Source organism: Diceros bicornis, chromosome 11, assembly GCF_020826845.1.
Source record: "Diceros bicornis minor isolate mBicDic1 chromosome 11, mDicBic1.mat.cur, whole genome shotgun sequence".
NCBI classification, from domain to species: domain Eukaryota; kingdom Metazoa; phylum Chordata; class Mammalia; order Perissodactyla; family Rhinocerotidae; genus Diceros; species Diceros bicornis.
In genome coordinates, this window is record NC_080750.1 from 73829423 (window position 1) to 73836613 (window position 7191).

Here is a 7191-nt window from a genome sequence, read left to right on the forward strand (position 1 = left end):
TTCTAGGAGTTTTATGGTTTCAGGTCTTACTTTCAATCCATTTTTGAGTGTGGTGAAGGATAACAGTCTACTTTCATTCTTTTGCATATGGCTGTCCTATTTTCCCAACACCATTTATGGAAAAGACTTTCCTTTCTCCATTGTATGTTCTTGGCTCCTTTGTCAAAGATTAGCTGTCCATAGATGTGTGGTTTTATTTCTGGGTTTTCACTTCTGTTCCATTGATCTGTGTGTCTGTTTTTGTGCCAGTACCATACTGTTTTGATTAGTATAGATTTGTAGTATATTTTGAAGTCAGGGATTTTGATATTTTCAGCTTTGCTATTTTTTCTCAGGATTGTTTTGGCTATTCCGGGCCTTTTGTAGTTCCATATAAATTTTAGAATTCCTTGTTCTACTTTCATGAAGAAAGCCATTGGGATTCTGATTGGGATTGCATTGAATGTCTAGATTGCTTTACATAATATGGACATTTGAACTATGTTTATTCTTCCAATCCATGAGCGTAGAATATCTTTTCATTTCTTTATGTCTCCTTCAATTTCTTTCAATAATGTTTTATAATTTTCAGTGTATAGGTCTTTCAACACTTTGGTCAAATTTATTCCTAGAAATTTATAATATTCCTAGATATTCCCAGCTCCACTGCTGAGCTGTCCTGTCATGGGCAATTCTCCTCATGTTTCTGAGACTGGTTTCTTCCTCTGTGAAATGGGTGATGCTAAGTGACAGCTCCCATGTCAGGACAAATGGGGTGCTGTTGGCTGACTGAGCACTCAGCACAGGGATTGGAGCACAGAGTGCAGTGAGGGCAGGGAGGGGAGGGTGGGGTGTGATCTGGGGGAGGCCCCCAAGGTAATATCTCTCTTTATCCAGACACCAGGCCCCCAACAAGGAGCCCAGTGGCAGTGGCAGATGACCCTCCTGAGACCAGTGGAACTACAGCCTCTCCCTCAGCATTAGGGATGCAGCTGGGACACTCAGGGTGCACCGGGCCACCTCCTCCCATTCTGATGAGAAGCAGAACTTTGTGATCCTTATTCTGAGGTCTTCTGAAGGCCACAAGGGAGGGGATGACCCCTCCATCTCCCTCATACCTCTTCTCCAATGCCAATTTACCTATTTGGAGGGGTCATATTTTTTGTTGTCGATGGTAAATGTTATGTTTGAATATTATATTAAAATCCTATTTCTTTCTCAGCCTGGGAATGGTGGGTGGTTCTTTCACTCCCTGTGCTCATGGAAATGAGACACAGAATCTCACATTCCTGCTTTAATTTAAAAACCTCGCAGAGTCATCAGCTCAGTGTATATGGAGAAGGGAGAAGGGCCAGTACCGTCCCTGGCTGCTGAAGGACATCCCTGAGTCCCCCTCACTCAGAGGACAGGTTCATTGCAGTGTGGTTCGCCTGGTCCAGGGGCAGAGATGGCCCCTCAGATCTCTCAGGATTGAGAGGTTGGAGGGACTTTCTCAGGCAGAGCAACAACCACTGAAATGGGGGTATCTTTAAAACTAGCACTTGCCAGGACCATGTCCTGCCCAGGACAGTGGCTGCCTTTCTCCTTTCTACACTCTGGAGGAAGAGGGAACATTTTCCAGGTTTCTCTTGAGCAAAGATTAGGAATTTGTAGTTTTCTTATTCAGTCTCTGGAATTGCGTCAGCTCTAAGTGGGGCAAATAATGTAAAAAAGTTCTAAATATGCATATGGAGAGGACAAGGCCAAAGGAAGGTCCTGTGCAGATGGACTAAGGGCAGGCAGGACTTTCCCTCCTCAGGCTCCTCTAGGAGCTCCATGTTCACCCTTGATCTAGACTTGAATCCTCCTGGGATTCTGGTCCATGACTTGGAATTCCTTTCCCTGCTTGTTCACTCTCCAAGAGGGGTTGTGCAGCTTTTAAGGCCACAGCTGGGTCTCCCTTCATAAATACGATGTTCCCTGTGAACTAGGATTTCTAGCACCCTGCGCTTCTTCATACAATTCTTTCTTAGGGCAGAAGTTCCCTAGATACGCCCAGCCTTTCTGTCAGGTACATTTTGGCCACTCTTCCTTGGGTGGGCCTGATGGATCCGAGGTGAGCTCTGGTTTGACACAATAACAGACCATAATCCTCACCAATGAATGACCCCACAGTCGCCCTTGCTGCCCGGGGTGACATCTGGCCCTGTGTGGTTCTGAGGTCCATGGTCTCGGACATTCACCAGTTTACACACTCTGTTGTATTTTTACTGAATTTTCCTAAAGTGGTAGCTGGGCCTGAGCCCATAAAGTGTTTAGCCCTTGGGATGGCTATGTTCTTTTCCACAATCTTGTGTTTAGCCCCTGGGATGGCTGTGTTCTTTTCCACAATCTTGTGCTGTGGTTATGTGATGGGGGCGTGAACCTTTCCCGTTGGGAGCTTTGAAAGATGAGGCATGAGAGGGATGTGGGTGGGGAGAGGGGTCCCGCAGGGAATGCCACCAAACTGATGATCCACGGATGTGCATGGATGCAGCCTTACCAAGTAAAATACTGAAATGCTTCCCATCTGGGTGGTAAACAGACACTGCTCTGAGCTCAACCCAAGAACCCACCCCATAACCAGGAGCTAAAGTGTTACCATCCAGCCTTTTGAACTCATCCATTGGAAACATGCCATAAGACAAGGACCAGATGAATTTCTTGACTCTTGTGAGTTATCTTCTCCTTGCTGATGGCTGCAAGTGTCACTCAGACACACAGCAGGCTGGACTCTGCCAGGGAGGCTTTCTCAGGACAGGCAGCAGCTGAGGACAAATCCTGGTTCCCAACAGCCCAGGCCCATCCTGACACTGTGCAGCCATCCAGGAAAGTGTCTTGCCAAAGGAAGGTTGGGAAGGCTATACTTTCCCTCCAAAGAGGAAAAGAAGTGGCAGGTCCCAGGGCTAGTCCAGGGCTTGGATGAAGGCATGGGTGTCCAAAGAGTATCTCCTGCAGGACTGTGATGCTCCTGAGAGCTGACCCAGATGTAGCAACATTTAATAAGTCTTGTGGGTACAGCTGTGGCAGAGGAAGGACAATTTAGTTCATCTTTGGGCTTCCAAATTGGAAATAGTTTGCTGATGTCCATGAGTAAATAAATTAGAAAATCTGGATGTATTGTTTATTTTTCAAGGAAAATATAAGTTACTAAAATTGGCTTCCTAAGAGCTGATTAATTAGAAGAGAAAATAATAGTGTAAGTCCCTTGAAATTCCTCAGGTGAACATGGTGTTGGAAAGAAATCCTCAAAATATTTGAGGAACTGATAAGTTGGATGCTTTTTAAAGTATTCCAGGTCCAAAGGGGGGGGGGGTTAGATGCTTGCATCTTTGCTTCCAGAGCAAATGAAAACAAGATCACATTGGGTTTCAACTAAGTCTTTCCAAAATAGTTTATGAGATAGTGTTTGTACTTCCTACTCACATACCTAGAGAATATTTTGCCATTTGGTCCATACATTGGTGCATCTTCAATTTATAGGAGCTAACAAAAAATCTGTCCAGTTGACAGCTATACCATCCAGCTAAATGCCACCTCACTCCACTCACAGTGCCCTACAAAGCTCTCTTGGTGATTTGGACACAATTTACCTCATCATAATGAGAGAGCCATGCAGGGTGTTCCAGAGCCCTGGGAACCATATTCATACCACCTCGTATGCCAAGACAGGAGAATCTCTGAATGGGAAACCTGAGTCTAAAACCCTGCCTTTCCCTTGGCTTGGCTTAGGATTTGTCCCCGAATTACAAGTCTTGACCAATCTCTTGAATGCTGTCCCCTCAGTTCAGGTGGCTCTTGAAGAACTACCAAGATGTACTGGCCTTTCCTTCATCATTGAGGAGACCAACAGGAACCCCTCTCGACTCCCCAACATGTCCTTGAGTTTCAATCTCTACAATGCCTGTCTCAGTGACCACAAGACCTTGGCGAGCACTCCGTTTTGGCTCTTTGGGGGGAATCAGACTGTCCCTCCAGACTCAGAGCAAATCTGTGGCCATTGTTACAGGAACAACTTTAGCATTTTCACCCGAGATTAGAACACTTCTGGAGCTCTACAAAAGCCCCCAAGTAAGAGGGTCTGAATTCTGGAGAGAGATATTCTGGTCTTCTCCAATGTCTTTCTCTCATCCAATCATAGGGAAAGGCAGAAGCTGTACATATGCCATCCCAAGGACTTCCTCAGATTGTGAGAATATTTACTGGGTTGGGAAAGAAGACAATGGTGAAGGAGAAGTGCAGTTGAAACATTGAGACTCAGCCCAGAGTCACGCTCAAGGCCAGTGCATCCACCTCACAGCTATTGGGAATGTTGGCTAATGACAGCTCACAGCTCTTTACCTCACAGGGCATGCCCACATCATAGGAAACTGCTTAACCCAAGGATACAGCCCTCTCAAGGGACAGCCAGAGGCCCATGTCTGCCAGATAAAGGAATAAGAAGCCTAGTTCCTTTGTTTCAATTTGGGACAACACTAAAGCGCCCTCCCAGCTCCAGGGACCCTGAGGGTTGGCTGAGACTCCTTGGCAACTGCTTTGTGGTTCAGCTTCTCCTACAACCATCCCTGCCTTGCTCACTTCCCAGAGGTATATCTCTCCAAAACTCTTCCATAGACTTTCCACATGGAACACTCCCCCTCCGAGTCTCTTTCCAGGGACCCGATCTGTGAAAAGCAGCAATCAGGAGACATTACTTCTGAACACAGAATAATGAGATTAGGCAAATTCTTTTCTGGGAGAATTGTCTTTTAGACATCTGAGAGGGTAGGTCATTGTAATCTCCAGAATAACTTAGGTAATGCTCTGGTAATAAATTAAATGCAATAATTAAGAATTTCTTGAGTAAAGATGTATTTCTTCTCATATTTACATCAAACATTGGTCCCTGAGGTGAAGGGACTCCTGCTTCACAAGTCACTTGGGGCAAGGCTGATGGAGACCTCATGATCTTGTTGCTACACCATCTGAAACTCATGCTTTCTTCAATTGCCACTGAAGGACATAAAGAGTGCCTAGGGTCTTACACAACCTCTTTTATTCTTTGGCTTAAAAGTGATGCTATTGGTTAGAAGTAGCCACATGTCCTTTCTAAAAGCAAAAGGTCTAGGAAACTTAGTCTTCTGTGTGCCAGAATGAAAGGAGAACTGGATGATGTCTGCCACACTCTCTTTTTTTTCACCAAAGAATATGGTCACTCTCCCTCTCACATAGAGAATTCACTGACTCTTTTCCCAGGGAGAACATCCCGAGACCCACTACACTCAGAATCACTAGCTGATCACTAGGCTAATGGAACAAAGACTTCAGTGGCCACACATGACAAAGAATACAGAATTTACAGGTTTGGATCAGAAAATACCTTAAACAAACTAGCAACAACTATTGCAATAAGAAGCAACAACAAATGCTGGAGAGGGGGAGAACCTGATCTCCATAGTTGTCACGTTGTAGTATTCCAAATATTACGTTTTCTGCAAAAAGTTATGAGGCATACAAAGAGACAAAGAAAGATGGCTCACACATAGGAAAAGTTAATTAACAAAAGTGTTCCCTGAAGAAGTCCTCAGAGGTTACCGCACAAACATTTTATCTAGTTGTTGCTCTTTACATTCTCTTGTTGAGCCTACATCTTCATAAGCTTCCAGCAGGGATATGTTGAACACCTCTACTTCACAGTCAAGACAGAGTCAGATGCTGTGGATACTGGCAACTGATTTGTCCATTTTCTTCGTCCATGGCTATATCTACTGCCTCCTCTACATCCAACTGTCTTTGTCCCTGGCTACATCTACTACTTCATCTTGATTTACAAGCAAAACCTGGAAAACCTAAAAAAACAAGTATTTTTTGGTTTATTTAGGGATAATACAGAAAATATTGTTATTTTTCATGAAGAAACTCAATTTTGTGGAGTTTATTTCAACCTCAAAATGAATTTTGTTTAAAAAAACTAAACACATAATTATCACATGACCTGGCACTTCCACTCCTAGATATTTACCCCCCAAAATTGAACACAGGTGTTCAGTCCAAAATTTGTATACAAAGATTCACAGCAGCCTTGTGCATAATAGCCCAAAGTGGAAATGACACAAATGCCCATCAACTGAGGAAGGGAGATACAAAAAGTGGTATATCCATGCTATGGAATAAAATTCAGCCATTAAAAGAAATGAAGTACTGATGCATGTATAATCTTTGAAAACACTGTGCTTAGTGAAAGAAGCCAGACACAAAAGGAGAAATATTGTCTGATTCTATTGATGTGAAATGTTCAGAATAGGCAGATCTATAGATAGAAAGTACATTCGCGGTTGCCAGAGGCTGGGTTTAGGCTGGAATGGGGAGGGACTGCTTAATCAGTATGGGGTTTCCTTTGGGATGATGAAATGTTCTGGCACAGACAGTGGTGATAATTGACAACACTGTGAATGTCCTAAACCCATTGAATTGTACCCTTTATCATGGTGAATTTTATGTGATGTGAATTTTACCTTAATTTTAAAGAAGAACAAAGAGTTAATTATCTCCCACAACAGAGTGTCATGAGCCCCTGCGGCTCAATGATGGAAAGGCTGTATCAACAACCTCATTACTACTCCAGGAGCTGTAGATTTTAATTTTCTATGATAGTGAGAGTGTTCCCTCCATTGTCACAAGACAATCATATTCTTGGCCAGAAATGTCCAAATACAATAAGAGAAAATATGCCCTGTTGTACCCCTTTTACAATACAGGCCTTTCCTTCCAGAAGCCCCAAGCAAACTTTCTGCATCAGGATTGCAACAAAGCCCATGGCTAAGCCACACTTTGAGCCGGGACACGATTGTATTCAATTCCTTCCCCATTATTCTCAGGTGAGAGGAAAAGATCATGTCACCTGAGTCCATGAGATGAGAAACACCCAAACAAAACTTAGGGTGGGGAGGCGGGAAAAGAATGGTGGCTTTGTAAGTCTGGACCTTTCATCTCTAATTTGAATGCACTCTCCATTTTTCAATCTTTCCTCTCTGCTAGCTTCACCCATTCCTGAATAAAATCCAATTTAGAAAAGGTGCAGGGGAGTACATGTTCTTTGATGAGAAAAGAAACCCTGCGATGTAATATGATATCCTGAACACTGTGAATATTCCTGCTGGTGTTGGGCTCCTGGCCAGAGTGGGAGACTTTGGCTCCAATAGTCTATACGATCAA